Source organism: Magallana gigas, chromosome 9 (assembly GCF_963853765.1).
Source record: "Magallana gigas chromosome 9, xbMagGiga1.1, whole genome shotgun sequence".
NCBI classification, from domain to species: Eukaryota; Metazoa; Mollusca; class Bivalvia; order Ostreida; family Ostreidae; genus Magallana; species Magallana gigas.
Window position 1 is genome coordinate 33,860,853 of NC_088861.1, and position 17,270 is coordinate 33,878,122.

Genomic DNA, 17,270 nt, shown 5'->3' on the forward strand with positions numbered 1-17,270 from the left:
CAGAATGACATTATTATATACATATACAGCAAAATTAAAAAAATGTAGGAAACGAAAACAGCCATGAAACAAATCTAGCATCGTAATCAAGAAATATAAATCTGCATTACCTGGAACGAGGTAGATATTCTGAATTATCGTTCGTTACAAATACAGATCGCGCATGAGTACAGTCAATTAAGACCCATATCTTTCAAAATTACGACAATCTGAGCAGAAGCAAAAAAGAAAAACAAACCAATCAACCTGAACTAATACTAAAATGACAAATACTAATTTCAAGCAAAAATACTACAGAAGAGTTGTTCTAGCCGACGATCAGTTGTGACTGTTGTGATGGTGATGTTTTGTTCCGCATGTTACATGTATATCATTATTTTTATTTCGTCTTTTACTATTCTTGCTTTAGGAGATAGAAGCATGTTTTATTTAGAAACGTGCTTTATTGCCTTTAAAGGGAACAGGTGGACCATAAGGAGAAGTTTTGGTGTGCTTTAGTCCCAGTGTTGATATTATTTTCAACGATATAATCACAACCATAAACTGTTATCAATTTACATTTATAAAAATAATTGAGAATTTTTTTTCCTAACATGGAAGTGCTGGACAAGGACGTTCAGTACAAGGACATTTTGCGCACAACTTGCAAAATTCGGAAACACTTATGATTACCTTCTTAGCTTCGTAAGGCCTAACATAAAAAAAAGTTTGTTTCCGCTTTCCCGACCGACCCTAACTTAAACCCGCCGACCCAAAAGCAATTTTTCGAGTTTTTTCGTAAATTTCCGTTTTTATCCGGTTTTTTTTTTGTTAAAATTTTGTTTTTATCCGTTTTAAAAATTTATTGTGTCCTCTAAATTTAAGTAGTAAAAACGCTTTTAGAACTTATTTAGATGCCATCAGTGTTGTGTAGATGTTTGTTATTTACAAATGGCAGTACATGTCGTGCCAGTTGAGCTCCAGAAATGTTCCCACCAGCCGGGGAAAAATTTCATCAGATCATTTTCCTCTGGGCTACCCAGTTAAATAGATAAATGGTTTAATATGCACAATTGAATAGATGGAGAGGGAAAAAAAGCCTACCTACCCACCCTAATTTTTTTCAGCCTGAAAGCGGAAACACACCTTTATTTTGTTAGGCCTAAGAAATCATGTGTAAGGACGGTCAAAACTCTCATATTTCGTTTCAGATATCTTATTGTTGATACATTTTAATACAATATGTTATATCTTTGTTAAAATTTGCAATACAAATGTTATGTCATACATGAATCATTTTAAATCTAAACATAAAAATGATAGAGTTCATCTACATCAGTACGTCATACATGTACGTACAGATAAATGTAGTTTCTTCAAAATTGTGAAATTGAAATTTTGCAATTATCGGTGTGTTTATGGCTTTTAGAACTTGGTTTTTCGACATCTAGTAAATTAAATACTATTTATCAATACAAACATATATTATCTTCCATTTAAAGTCATCTGTAAGGGTTATTTTCGTTTATAGTGCACTACATTGTTAAATATACGTTAACATATCTTCTTCTACCCTAACTAATAAAATGATTCCATGGTATGGATAACCATTTAAGTAATTCTAACCAAAGATTTGAAATGTACACTAACTGTGCGTGTACTTGCCTTTCTGGTGGGATTAGGAGGGAATTTTTTTTAAGTAGAAAGCGAAAGTTTTATATATATATATATATATATATATATATATATATATATATATATATATATATATATATATATATATATATATATATATATAATGTGGTTCCCAACAGTTGTTTACTGCAATAGATAACCTAGATATAATTGTAAATAAAAGACCCCAGATTTGAGGTGCAATTTAGATTGTTTATGTGTTACCTATAAATTAATGTTGATTAAAAATGAACATAAAAGTTCATTTTTCTATCTTAATATACTTTTTAAAAATACTTAATAAGATTTTAAGATTCACGGTGTTGTATTTTAATTAGTTGACCGTAAAAGCCAATGAAACTACGTTTTTTAAGATATCTGACTTTTGGCGAGTTAATTCTGATAACATGTAGAAATCGTTAATAATACAAATATTTTTATAGAAGAATAAATGTATGGTTTTAACATCTACGGTTGTATATTGTTTTTGTATTAGCAATATTTGAGTCGCTTCAAAGTTTAAATATATAGGTTTTCTGTCTTCTTCTTTGTACCTTTTGGTTTTTAACATTTAAATATGTGTACATAAAAATGTGATATCTAAAACGTCTGTCTTTGTGAAAGTGTTACTCACTTAAACAATAATTCAATTGCTTTGGTTTTTTTAATATATATAATATAAAAATGAGATTTTAATTATTTTTTTTTGCAGATATTTACCATAAATGAAAAATGACAATAACAAGCTGTCAACGATCTAAAAAAACCATAAAACGAAATACAATTTCAAAGCAAAACAACTCAGACCTCTAAAAAGATAGAGGTAGGATCAGGTGCCTGGGAGGAGTGAGCATCCTCCGCTGACCGGTCCCACCTGCCGTGTGCTCTTTGTCGTAATCTGAAAAAAACGGGAATATCCGTAGACAATAAGGTTATTAATTATGGTCTAACAATTAAGTATGAAAAACGTCAGTCAGTATGCGACCCAGTGGAAAATTGTATTTGCTGACAATGTCGTTATATCGACCATAGAACTTACGAAAAATTTTTTTATCAACTTGTTTGTCAATAGCTTGCCTCGCTTTAGAAACTTTTCATACGAAAACCATGATCTTGTATATCCAATGAACTGAGAGACAAATACACCATATGCAGGTGATGAAGGTATATTGCTACAGAAGTAAGGAAAGTTTACTATAGAAAAAATTGAAGTCATCGCGTAATCATAAAGTTTTATTATTATGTTACCATCAATGTCCATCTCAAGTAAATATCCAATTATGAAACAGATGATGCATACTCTGTGGAATCTTTTAACTAAAGATCACCGGGGCATATCGAGTCGACATAAGTATGGAAATAGTTCTAAGATCAGGCCCAAGGGCCCTAAAAGTAAAACGAGCTCCAATTTGATTTCAGTCTCACTTTTCAACCAGATATTCTTTTTGTAAAAGTGAGACTAAGATTAAAGTGAGCTCGTCTAACTTTCATGGCCCCGGGGCCGTTAGTAGTAGTGAAGGTCAGCAAAATTATCGACTGTATCAATAATTACCCTTTTAAACAAGTTTAACTAAGTACTATGTCTTTTAATGCCAGGCATTAGGAGAAGATACAAGAGGGGTCTGAGATATATATACGTTCCTAAAGCTTATTGATATTTAACAAACATTTTGGACCTTTCTATAGTCTGTTCCAAGTTATGGCTTCTATCACTTTTTGATGAATACACATACCGGTGAATGAAATACAGTTGAAATCGATAAAAGGGAATACAGCCAAGATATCTTCAGTAAACAATTATCATTTTTCACTCATAAAAGTTCACAGGAATAAAAAAAAATTTCTACGGATATGGGAAATGTTTACATTTTTTCTCCATTCGGAAGTACTCGGGATACCTCACGCAATTTTGCAACGTTATCATCCGGGCTTTTAAATGGCTGATGCTTTGCAAAATCCCCGTCGACTTTAAATTTTTAGATGTGTATTGAAAACTGAAGCTGTAGAGGGGGTGTTTCAAAACAGATAGTCTGGACATTTTTCATATTAGTGGATGAACGTAATTTGAGCACAAAGGTATTTATGATTATCAAAATATTAAGCAAAAAGTGGTGGAAGCAAAAACTCGGGACAGAGGATAGTGTGAAATTACAACTGTTACAACAAAACTACAAAAGCAATTCAACATACTGAAAATGAACATTAGATATTTAAAATCAGAAACTATAACGTGTTGCTTCAACACATTTAGCACTTGTCCTATTTTTCAAAATGTAAATCATCTCTTATGCAATTTGGTTTTCAGAAATTCAGTGAGTCCAACGCTAAATGATAGGACACGATTATATGATAGATACTAATGGATATTGATATACGAAAGAATAACCGTACAAACGTGCATGTGAAACTAAAAATGTTTTAAAAAATTGAAAAAAAACCAAAATCTTGTTTAGAAAGCAACCCATTACCTATTCAAATGTTCACGCTTGTGGTTTTATAGTTGATAGCGATGAAGATTTTCCCAGAAAAATCTTTAAGCCGAAAAAAAATTCTTTTGCAGAAAATAGTGTCTATTCTTTATATAACGAAACATCAAAACATTCTTTAGCAGAAAATTGTGTCTATTCTTTATATAACGACACATCAACGGAGCACTTTAAGGAACAAAACCAAAACTCCATTTACTACGATCAACACAAAGAACAGCCTACGCAAGACGGGAAAATAAAATAACTACATCAATTTTTGTATCGATTTTTGTATCATCCTTTTAGTACGTTTAGGCTATAATCGATAAACAAGAGACCTACAGACCTTAACGGTCACCTGAGTACCACGATCCTTAGATTGACATATCTGATGGTCTTATTTTTAAATTCTTGTCAGATATATTTTGGAGTCTAAACCCTAAAGAGAATTAAATGTTTATAAAATATCCATTCATTAGAGATAGAGGGGGTATGGGCAAGAGACGAAAGAATCTTGAACTTTAATATCCAACCCCAAGTGCCGAAAATTGCAAACGTTTGAAAAAAGTGAGCTGCAGGTCTTTAATGGTCTGTCTTTTGTAATAAGGAGCGCAGCTAGCCCTTTAATGGTCAGTCTTCTGTAATAAGGAGCGCAGCTAGCCAGCACAAAAGGGTAATTCGTCAAAATTTACTGTTATCATTTGATAAACAAACTCAAAACACATTTCAAATATTTTAATAAAAAAATAGTGCATACACAGATGTTATTCTTATTATTCAGAAATGGCATCGTGAAACTATTTAATAGAAGTTATGCCATGTGTTAATCGTCCAGGTTACTTGGTGAATGTATACTTCCTAGTGTTCATCCTAAAAATAAAATACTTTGAAAAAGGCTCAAGGTCTAAAGTGGCAACCAGAGGTCAAGCTGAAGGTCAATGTATGGTTCTTATTAATAATACAATTAAATGAAGATACATGTGCGTATTTCATAAAGTAAATGCATTATGATTGGTGAACAATCAGAACTTTATTTCAATGTATAAGTTATACAGCTGTTACAACCAGGTATCGCGTTTTTTCATCTTAAATACAAAGTTATCAAATATAAGACTAGAAACTTTAAAAGCAGTGTGCTATAGGAGTACACATTTTAATTTATATTACGGAAGTTTAATGTTGTTTACATCGGGTCTAAATGTAGGTCACAAAATTGTATGGCGAGCATTGTTGGTAAAATGAGTTAAAGTATATATATATATATAGAAAAAGGTTTTCAGTAGACGATAACACAATAATCCATTTCTCTCAAATTTAATCCAGAGCGCTTTCGCCTGATCGGCTCTTCAGTGGATTTCAAATTGTAACAGAAATCACCTAGTATGTATATATATATATATATATATATATATATATATATATATATATATATATATATATATATATATATATATATGCACAAAAGTTAGTCACTTAATAGCAGAGCGAACATTTATGATTTGATTTCTTTTATAATAAATCATGCGTCTACAAAAACTTAAAATGTTGTTGTTTAAGTTTTTTTTTTTTAATTCGAGTTAGGCCTTGTGCCGGGTAAACCCGGCCACTGACTTTAATGTATCGTCGTATACAAATTATTTATTATTAGTGATATTACATTGCTCATCTATTTGTTTAAGATGCTTAAATGTTGATGCCAATTTTTACTTAAAGGGGCATGGTCACGATTTTGGTCAAACATTATTTTTCCGATTGTATGTCGCGTAATAAGGGTAAAAATTATGATAATAATATTGAATGTTATAAGATAAAACGATAGTTAAAACAATAAATTGGTGGAATAGCTGATTTTTTTTAAACAATCAATTACTTGAATAATGTTATTTCAAATTTTATTATTCAAACTATAGAAAGTAATCATGAGAAAATAGTACCGTTTCTTTCTTCTGCTTCTTTGTGATGTATAATTCTTTACAAATAAAATTTGACTCGCAAATTTTATGATAAGGAAGATATTTTTAAAAAGATACCAAAATCTTCCTTCCAAGAAATAAAGCTATTTCGTATGCACATTTTTACGATTTAAGTTTAATATTCAATAACAAAAATCAAGCTTCATTTTTTATTATTTTTTAACGACAAATCAACGAAGCGCCTTAAGAAAAACTGAAACCGAAACTCAATTTACTACTAAGCAACACAAAGAACGGCTTACGGAAGTCGTCCTTCAGTGGTTCGGGTTATAATCGATTAAAAATGTTGCACGGAAATATTTTGTCTGCATTATGAAATTGAATTTTGGAATTGAATCAATGACTCGTTAAAAAATCACAACAGACGGTTTATGTTCTACTCTGAATAGTAAGAATGAACAGGAGATAAAGTGATTTTGATATGAATTGAAATTGACTAACAATATTTACAAAAACAAACAAATTGATCAAAATGTGTTTGGTTTTATCATCAAATTCACTCCTACCTAGGTTATTTTCATTTATCATTTTTTTTTCAATATATACACGAATCATGGTGAACTCATCCCATACATTAAAAAGAATAACACTCATTGTTACAATAATTTTCATTGGTTCGAATCCATAACATAAGATATATCATAACAATTTTCATTAGACCTGGTGTCTTGACTTAATTCGCTACTAAGGTGTTAACAGTTGGGGAATTGTGGGGTTTATTTGCTTTTTTTTCTAAGCTTAATATAAATGATAATATATCATAATGGAGAATTTACCCATTCTACATAAAACAGCACTACAAGTTTGACACTTAAAAATCAACTGTTTGAATTAGTCTAACGCTAGAAAATCGATATTGCGTTACATCAAAAATTCTACAGACTATAGATTTCAGGCAACAACAAAACGACCAAAAACAAAGAGGATCAATATTGTTATGTTTTGATCAAAACAGTTGCTGAAAACGGAGTCGCATTTTGAGGTAACATGTTCTATTAGATTTTACTTAGCAGCATATTTTTGTTCTCTTCTTTTTTTTTCCTTTTGTGGATGTATGTTCCTTATCGTTTTGTTTTTAATTAAAAAAAATTGATCGAAAATACTTTATAATTAAATTTCGAGTCAATATTGATAAAACAAATAGATTTTTAATTTTTTTCTTATGAAGTGACCGATTGCATCTGAAACTTAAAAATACGTAGTCATCAAGTAATTTGCTCAGCGCGTGTGAGATGATAACCATAAACTCTAATTAAAGTTCTTATAGCCTAATTCCATTTTAAATAAGCCAGTACGAAATAGCAAAAAAAAAAAGAAGATGGTGGACACGCTATGGCGGAGTCAACGATAGTTTGTTTCAAACTTTATGCTTGCAATGAAATAGTATTGAATTACAACGTAAAGAGTGAATATATTTTCTGTGAACGTATATATAGAACTTAAGGTTTGCCAAATGTTGAAGAAATAAATGGAGCCAAGTTGTTTCCTTAATTAGTTTTGATGGAAGGAACTTTCCAGAACAAGGTAACAAAGAGCACGGGTTGATTTTTTAACATCATGGCGTCATGTTGTTTTGTAAAAAGGTTTCAAATATTCTCTGGTAGTCCTGGGGGTCAAATAATTGGTAAAAAATGACGTTTTTTTTTCACAAAACACCCTCTTCCTCGAACTCCTCCTACATTTTCAACAGTAGACATATCATCTCTTGGAATATGTTTAAGGGTATCCTATAAATGCGCAATAAGGTTTCGGAATTTTCACTTTTGTCCTGGGTCTCAATTAATTGCTAAAAAATGACGTTGTTTTTTTTTTTTTTTACAGAAAAACGGGTTTCAAAAACGTCATTCTCTTTTTGCAGTAGCCAAATGATCTTCTAGATATGATTGGGAGTGTCATATTGAAGTGTGATCAGGTTTGAGAATTTTTTTTTTATTAAGGGGATCAGTGGGCAACAAAAAGTGACGCTTTTTTGCAAAAAAAGTATTGTTCCCAGAAATCCTCTTACAACTTTTGGGGCAGCTACGTCATCTCTTGGGATATAATTGGGGCTGTCCTATAGATGTGCAATAAGATTTAAAAAATCAAAATTTCATCCAGGGAGTCAAATAGTAGCAGAAAATTGACGTTTATCACTAAAAAAAACCCCATAGATCCCAGGACTCCTCTTATGATTTAATGGATAGACACTGTTCTATAGATGTGCAGTAAGGTTTTAAAAATTTAAATTTCATCCAGGGAGTCAAAAAGTAGCAGAAAATTGACGTTTATCACTTCCAAAAAACATAGATCCTAGAACTCCTTTTATGATTTAATGGATAGACACATCATATCTTGGGGTATGATAGGAACTGTTCCATAGATCAATGTAGATGTGCATTACGGTTTTGAAAAATTGAATTTAACCCTGAGGCCCATTACCTACATATCTTTTGATGCCCTTTAAGGATCAAGAATATATATGGTTTAAGGGTGGGGATCTCAACCGTTTTCGAGATATTCCTGTACTTCCTGTTCGAGGGGGGTCATGACCACCCCCGGGGCCCATGACCTACATACCGTTTGATGCCCCTTGACACAAGGAACAAGAATATATATGGTTTAAGGGTGGGGATCTCAACTGTCTTGAAGATATTAAGGGACTTGCTGTTTGAGGGGGTCAGGACCAACCACAGGGCCCATGACCTACATAACAGTTGATGCCCCTTGACATCAGAAACATGAATATATATGGTTTAGGGGTCATTATTATAACAGTTTCTGAGATATATGGTAATTTCAAATTCCTGAGGGGTGGGGATGACCCAAGGGGTCAGATCTAATAAACCCTATATGTTGCCAGTAACAGTCAATATATGATTATGAAAACCCTATATTATCATCTTGTCTGTTTTCAAGTTACCATTTAAAATAAAGTCTACAATTCTTCCTACAAGGTTCAATGTTAGACCCCACACCCTTTTGACACCCGTTTGGGTCATGACTTACATGCCTTAATGATCTGAGGCGCCATGACCTAAGGAGGAATAATATCTTTGGATTAAGGTGGGGATCTCAATGTTTTTTATGATATTTGATAATTTCAGGAAAAACACTTGGGATCATGACCTACATACCATCTGAAATGCCTTGAACAAAGAAACAATAATATAATATGTACATGATATATGATTCAATTTAAGAACCCAGATATAGATCAATCCTCTATGTTTTGTAATACTTCCTATGTATATATACATGTATTAGTTTGTGTTTTGTTCTATACTATTCATGTTCATGACTGTCTTATTTCAAATTACATTAAAAAATTGTCAAATATATGACTTGGAACCCCTACCCCCAAACAAACTCAAATATAACCCCCCCCCCCCCCTTAATTGTCGAATGATCTATTAAATCAAAATATAATTTGGGTGTCCAAAAACTTTTATAAAATAGTAAAAAATGTTATTCTTTAAAAACAATTACATTACACCTTGCATAATTGACAAATGATCTATTGAGATATGATCAGAGGTCATATTTATACCTTGGGATCAATAACTAGTATTCATTGACAAGTTAAAATTTATAACAATAAATGATTCAAATTATAAATGTTTATACTCCACATTCACCCCCCCCCCCCCCCCCAATCTAACCTGGTTCTTAAGATTCAGTCTACTAAATACATTCTAACATGTGTGCAGTAGCAAATTTTAAATCATTTATTGATTGCTTTTTCTCTCCTGATGCACATTAACATTTTGAAATTGCTTAATTCAATTTTTCAGATTTATAAACAAAATGTTATATGCATGTGTATTCGCCTATTTGGGGCAATTGTAAAGTCTCCTAAACAAAGCAGGGACATCATTAGGCTTTACAAATGCGATAGGATAGGTAACGATGATAAGCTTATTTAAATATTAAAAGATGATGATACAGTATGCTGTCAAAGGGAGATCACATTTAGAAAGTGAAAGTAGAACCTATGTATGCTGGCTTCTCATTATATTGTGCTACTGCTAATACATGTATTATGCTTACCTATATTGGTCATCATCGTAATGATAATCAAATTAAAACACAATTATTAATTCCTTTAGCTGATCTTAACTAATCCTTTTCTGCATATGGAAAACACAGACATGTTTGTATACACGCAAACCCATCTAATCGAAGAGCTGGGTAAAACTAGTACCCGCTTATGATACCTGCAGACCTGTGTTGTGTACGTAACTTCAGACAAAGATCAGTTATTTGTAACATGCATGTATTTTTATGACCTATTCTTTAAATCCACTTGCACCATTTTATTAGGTAAATAACAGCTTTAAGGTGGTGCAGGACACCTGCCTATTGTGATGTATACTTCCTATTGAGATAAACAATAAAGTATATTGAATATTAATTAAATATTAACCCCCCCCCACCCCCCAATAATGGTACCTAACATTGAAGCGCTGTGGGTTAGAGCGTTTACATGTCTGTAAGAACATTGGGGTCCAATGTGTATTTTTGGTAATTTTACAATTGATATAAATGAATTTTCATTGGGGGAGGGGGGGGGGGGGGGTCTGGACCCCTCCCCCCCACCCCTTCTCTAAATCTGTGCACACGATGATGTACATATGTATGCACACAGAAGCAAATCTAAAACCGGCAACCGCCACGGGGAGGGGGCATAATTTAATTCTTAATTTTGTTTGTAATAATTATATAGACCGTTATATTTTCTATGACATGAAATGTTAAGATTATTGATTAACTGAAAATTTACTGCAAACAGTTCAACCCCAAATTGCACATAAAGTGCTGCTCATGTGTATTATCATATGGGAAGGGATCTCATCCTTCAGTTATGAAAATTATAAATTTTAAATGTATTACATGTACATTTGCATGTGGCCTTCACTTTTAATTAAACTGGTATAAAACAGTGTTTTTAGGGGCAAACACTTGGTGCGGGTATTACTGTCTAATGACAGCATCTAGTTTGTTTTTTTAGAGGGAATAGGTGGACTTCAGTAAGTAAAAGAAAACTTTTTGTTCGGGGTTTAGAAAAGAAATTAATTTGAAGAAAAGAAATTAAGTTGTAACTTAATCTTCTCAGTTCTATAAAACAAATTATCTCTTTCCCTATGCAATCTTCCATATTGATTGAAAAATCCTGTATAAGTAGTGTGAAAAATGGATTTTCCGCTAAGACATGGATTATGTATATGTAAATATTTGTGCGATTAGACACTTTTGTGTAAGATACACGTATTTATTGTAAAATAGTAACAGTAGTAAGATGTTCTAATCAAGAGTTAATATTAACTCTAAAACGACAAATTTGGGACATAAATTTTTTATCTTTTGTCTTATTTGAAGGCCGAAGGGGCTTGCAGTAATAGTAATTGCAGGATAATTGATAAATAGTAAGAATAACAACAAATTTAAGTTTTCTGAGAAAGTATTTGCAAAATATAAAGTTATCTTAATACGGATATATATATATATATATATATATATATATATATATATATATATATATATATATATATATATATATATATATATATATATAAACTTTCATTTTAGCTTTTTGAGAAATAAACGACAAAGGACGATCAAACACCTGTGTGCGTTTCCGATATCTTATTGTGAATACAATGTTGCACTCTATTATATGCTGCTATTTTGTTTTCATCTACAATTACATTTTTATGTCATATCATTTTAAATCAAAACATAGAAATATTACCCTTGGTGTTTGACATAGGAACAGAGAAATGAAGTTCTTGCAAATATTGTGGAATTGTTGGTTAATAATTATGTTTATACCACTCAGAAGCGACTTTTTGACAAACAGTGAATTCATAATAAAAACAACACAATTAGCATAGATAATTTTCTCACCATAAGTCATTATGCAAGGACAAGAATTGCTTTACTTTGTAAAGTTTATTGTTTATTTATCTTTAACCTGGTAACTAATAGAATGATTACATGTTGTTGAAAAACTTTCAAGTAATAAAAAAAAAAGGAACGTTCAATAACTCTGCGTGTTGCTAATAGGCTAGAGAGGGATTTCTTTTACTTCTGATTAGGACACGAAAGTAAATTTATATGAAAAATAAATAAATAAATAAATGTGTCTTTCAATCGTTGGTTGCCGTAATAGATTAAGTAGAGCATAATTTGATAATATTGTAATCCAAGACTTTAAACAAAATGATAATTAAAAACCCATAAAAAAATAGCGCTCAGTCTGACGAAACGTTCTATTTTAAAATGTGTTTTAACAAGAAATAAAAATTAAAGTATATCTGACATAAAGTTCTATATTAAAGTTTGAGTCAACAATAGAATAATGGTATGTGTGTTAATCTACAGGTACCGACTAAACAAACTAATCAGAAGATACAGGTTAAGATAATAGCAGTGCTAACTAATTTTGCGGGCATTCATATTTTTTGAATTTAAAAAAAAAGTGACTTCATTCAATTCTGTACAGAAGTTTGTTAATGCAAGTAGGAAATCATTGATTGTAAAAACAAGTTAAACAGTTGGTTTAAAATTAAACAATAATGACTCATTTTCACATTAGCTGTGTTTTTTGTTCTTGTTTTATTAATCGTAATAGTAAACATATTAACAAAGCCACAATATGCTCGTCAGAGTTTTTTAAGTATGAATTTCGTTCATATTTTCAACATTGTCTGTAAGGTACATGTTTATGCAAACTTTCTAAAAAAAAAAAAATAGGCATAAAAATTTAGTTGATATAAATCACATTGAAGTGTATCTAAAAAGTTTTGCTTTTCTAGAAGTTTTACAAACAATTTTCCTCTTGAATAAATCATCCGATTTTGAATTATCTCCTTACAGAAGTTTACCACAATGAGCCAGTGTTAAAGTTAAGTAACTTTTTTTAACCTGCATACCTTTAAGGTATTGGCGTCAGTAAGGCTATGTTTTGGTAATGTTATATAGTTGGTATGTGATATTTTGGTATTTTAAGTTCAAGGGCATATCTGATAATTTTGTAAACTAAATTTGAGGTTAAATACTATGTAGGCATTTAAAAAAAGACGGCTAGCTTTGTACAGTCATTATACGTATAGCAAATGGTAAAGAAATAACAACACGTAATTAACGTAATAAAAAAATTATGGTCTGTTCTTAACATTTCGTATGAGTAGTTAAGAATCTTTGAAAACTCTTTCCTGTTCATAAATGGTAACGGAAAAATTATCTTCAGTATAAACCCATTAATTAATGGATTATTTACATAAATACATATTTGCTACCCCGAGTTTACTGAATTTTTTAGTGATATGCCATAACATTGTTATTTAAATATTACATAACAAACTATGTGTTCTTTTTTTTGTCCTCTATTTCGCATACCTAGAATAGGAAAATCAATAACAAAAGCGTGGTCGTTGAATATTTGATAGCGTCTAGCCTTAACCCCGGATCCAATTTTTCATGACTGTCTTATTTCAAATTACATTAAAAAATTGTCAAATATATGACTTGGAACCCCTACCCCCAAACAAACTCAAATATAACCCCCCCCCCCCCTTAATTGTCGAATGATCTATTAAATCAAAATATAATTTGGGTGTCCAAAAACTTTTATAAAATAGTAAAAAACGTTATTCTTTAAAAACAATTACATTACACCTTGCATAATTGACAAATGATCTATTGAGATATGATCAGAGGTCATATTTATACCTTGGGATCAATAACTAGTATTCATTGACAAGTTAAAATTTATAACAATAAATGATTCAAATTATAAATGTTTATACTCCACATTCACCCCCCCCCAATCTAACCTGGTTCTTAAGATTCAGTCTACTAAATACATTCTAACATGTGTGCAGTAGCAAATTTTAAATCATTTATTGATTGCTTTTTCTCTCCTGATGCACATTAACATTTTGAAATTGCTTAATTCAATTTTTCAGATTTATAAACAAAATGTTATATGCATGTGTATTCGCCTATTTGGGGCAATTGTAAAGTCTCCTAAACAAAGCAGGGACATCATTAGGCTTTACAAATGCGATAGGATAGGTAACGATGATAAGCTTATTTAAATATTAAAAGATGATGATACAGTATGCTGTCAAAGGGAGATCACATTTAGAAAGTGAAAGTAGAACCTATGTATGCTGGCTTCTCATTATATTGTGCTACTGCTAATACATGTATTATGCTTACCTATATTGGTCATCATCGTAATGATAATCAAATTAAAACACAATTATTAATTCCTTTAGCTGATCTTAACTAATCCTTTTCTGCATATGGAAAACACAGACATGTTTGTATACACGCAAACCCATCTAATCGAAGAGCTGGGTAAAACTAGTACCCGCTTATGATACCTGCAGACCTGTGTTGTGTACGTAACTTCAGACAAAGATCAGTTATTTGTAACATGCATGTATTTTTATGACCTATTCTTTAAATCCACTTGCACCATTTTATTAGGTAAATAACAGCTTTAAGGTGGTGCAGGACACCTGCCTATTGTGATGTATACTTCCTATTGAGATAAACAATAAAGTATATTGAATATTAATTAAATATTAACCCCCCCCCCACCCCCCAATAATGGTACCTAACATTGAAGCGCTGTGGGTTAGAGCGTTTACATGTCTGTAAGAACATTGGGGTCCAATGTGTATTTTTGGTAATTTTACAATTGATATAAATGAATTTTCATTGGGGGGGGTCTGGACCCCTCCCCCCCACCCCTTCTCTAAATCTGTGCACACGATGATGTACATATGTATGCACACAGAAGCAAATCTAAAACCGGCAACCGCCACGGGGAGGGGGCATAATTTAATTTTTAATTTTGTTTGTAATAATTATATAGACCGTTATATTTTCTATGACATGAAATGTTAAGATTATTGATTAACTGAAAATTTACTGCAAACAGTTCAACCCCAAATTGCACATAACGTGCTGCTCATGTGTATTATCATATGGGAAGGGATCTCATCCTTCAGTTATGAAAATTATAAATTTTAAATGTATTACATGTACATTTGCATGTGGCCTTCACTTTTAATTAAACTGGTATAAAACAGTGTTTTTAGGGGCAAACACTTGGTGCGGGTATTACTGTCTAATGACAGCATCTAGTTTGTTTTTTTAGAGGGAATAGGTGGACTTCAGTAAGTAAAAGAAAACTTTTTGTTCGGGGTTTAGAAAAGAAATTAATTTGAAGAAAAGAAATTAAGTTGTAACTTAATCTTCTCAGTTCTATAAAACAAATTATCTCTTTCCCTATGCAATCTTCCATATTGATTGAAAAATCCTGTATAAGTAGTATGAAAAATAGATTTTCCGCTAAGACATGGATTATGTATATGTAAATATTTGTGCGATTAGACACTTTTGTGTAAGATACACGTATTTATTGTAAAATAGTAACAGTAGTAAGATGTTCTAATCAAGAGTTAATATTAACTCTAAAACGACAAATTTGGGACATAAATTTTTTATCTTTTGTCTTATTTGAAGGCCGAAGGGGCTTGCAGTAATAGTAATTGCAGGATAATTGATAAATAGTAAGAATAACAACAAATTTAAGTTTTCTGAGAAAGTATTTGCAAAATATAAAGTTATCTTAATACGGATATATATATATATATATATATATATATATATATATATATATATATATATATATATATATATATATATATAAACTTTCATTTTAGCTTTTTGAGAAATAAACGACAAAGGACGATCAAACACCTGTGTGCGTTTCCGATATCTTATTGTGAATACAATGTTGCACTCTATTATATGCTGCTATTTTGTTTTCATCTACAATTACATTTTTATGTCATATCATTTTAAATCAAAACATAGAAATATTACCCTTGGTGTTTGACATAGGAACAGAGAAATGAAGTTCTTGCAAATATTGTGGAATTGTTGGTTAATAATTATGTTTATACCTTTCAGAAGCGACTTTTTGACAAACAGTGAATTCATAATAAAAACAACACAATTAGCATAGATAATTTTCTCACCATAAGTCATTATGCAAGGACAAGAATTGCTTTACTTTGTAAAGTTTATTGTTTATTTATCTTTAACCTGGTAACTAATAGAATGATTACATGTTGTTGAAAAACTTTCAAGTAATAAAAAAAAAAGGAACGTTCAATAACTCTGCGTGTTGCTAATAGGCTAGAGAGGGATTTCTTTTACTTCTGATTAGGACACGAAAGTAAATTTATATGAAAAATAAATAAATAAATAAATGTGTCTTTCAATCGTTGGTTGCCGTAATAGATTAAGTAGAGCATAATTTGATAATATTGTAATCCAAGACTTTAAACAAAATGATAATTAAAAACCCATAAAAAAATAGCGCTCAGTCTGACGAAACGTTCTATTTTAAAATGTGTTTTAACAAGAAATAAAAATTAAAGTATATCTGACATAATGTTCTATATTAAAGTTTGAGTCAACAATAGAATAATGGTATGTGTGTTAATCTACAGGTACCGACTAAACAAACTAATCAGAAGATACAGGTTAAGATAATAGCAGTGCTAACTAATTTTGCGGGCATTCATATTTTTTGAATTTAAAAAAAAAGTGACTTCATTCAATTCTGTACAGAAGTTTGTTAATGCAAGTAGGAAATCATTGATTGTAAAAACAAGTTAAACAGTTGGTTTAAAATTAAACAATAATGACTCATTTTCACATTAGCTGTGTTTTTTGTTCTTGTTTTATTAATCGTAATAGTAAACATATTAACACAGCCACAATATGCTCGTCAGAGTTTTTTAAGTATGAATTTCGTTCATATTTTCAACATTGTCTGTAAGGTACATGTTTATGCAAACTTTCTAAAAAAAAAAAAATAGGCATAAAAATTTAGTTGATATAAATCACATTGAAGTGTATCTAAAAAGTTTTGCTTTTCTAGAAGTTTTACAAACAATTTTCCTCTTGAATAAATCATCCGATTTTGAATTATCTCCTTGCAGAAGTTTACCACAATGAGCCAGTGTTAAAGTTAAGTAACTTTTTTTAACCTGCATACCTTTAAGGTATTGGCGTCAGTAAGGCTATGTTTTGGTAATGTTATATAGTTGGTATGTGATATTTTGGTATTTTAAGTTCAAGGGCATATCTGATAATTTTGTAAACTAAA

The 17,270-nt window shown here is 30.9% G+C and overlaps 1 protein-coding gene across 2 annotated transcripts in view; it reads left to right on the forward strand.

Moving 5' to 3' along the window:
- The first annotated feature begins 7,915 nt into the window (after positions 1-7,915).
- The window catches only part of LOC136271442 (uncharacterized), a 46,749-nt gene continuing 37,394 nt past the window's right edge, over positions 7,916-17,270 (forward strand). For both annotated transcript variants that reach the window (XM_066071484.1, XM_066071485.1), the window contains exon 1: positions 7,916-8,006. The gene's annotated coding sequence lies outside the window, so the exon portion shown is untranslated. The remainder of the gene's footprint in view (positions 8,007-17,270) is intronic.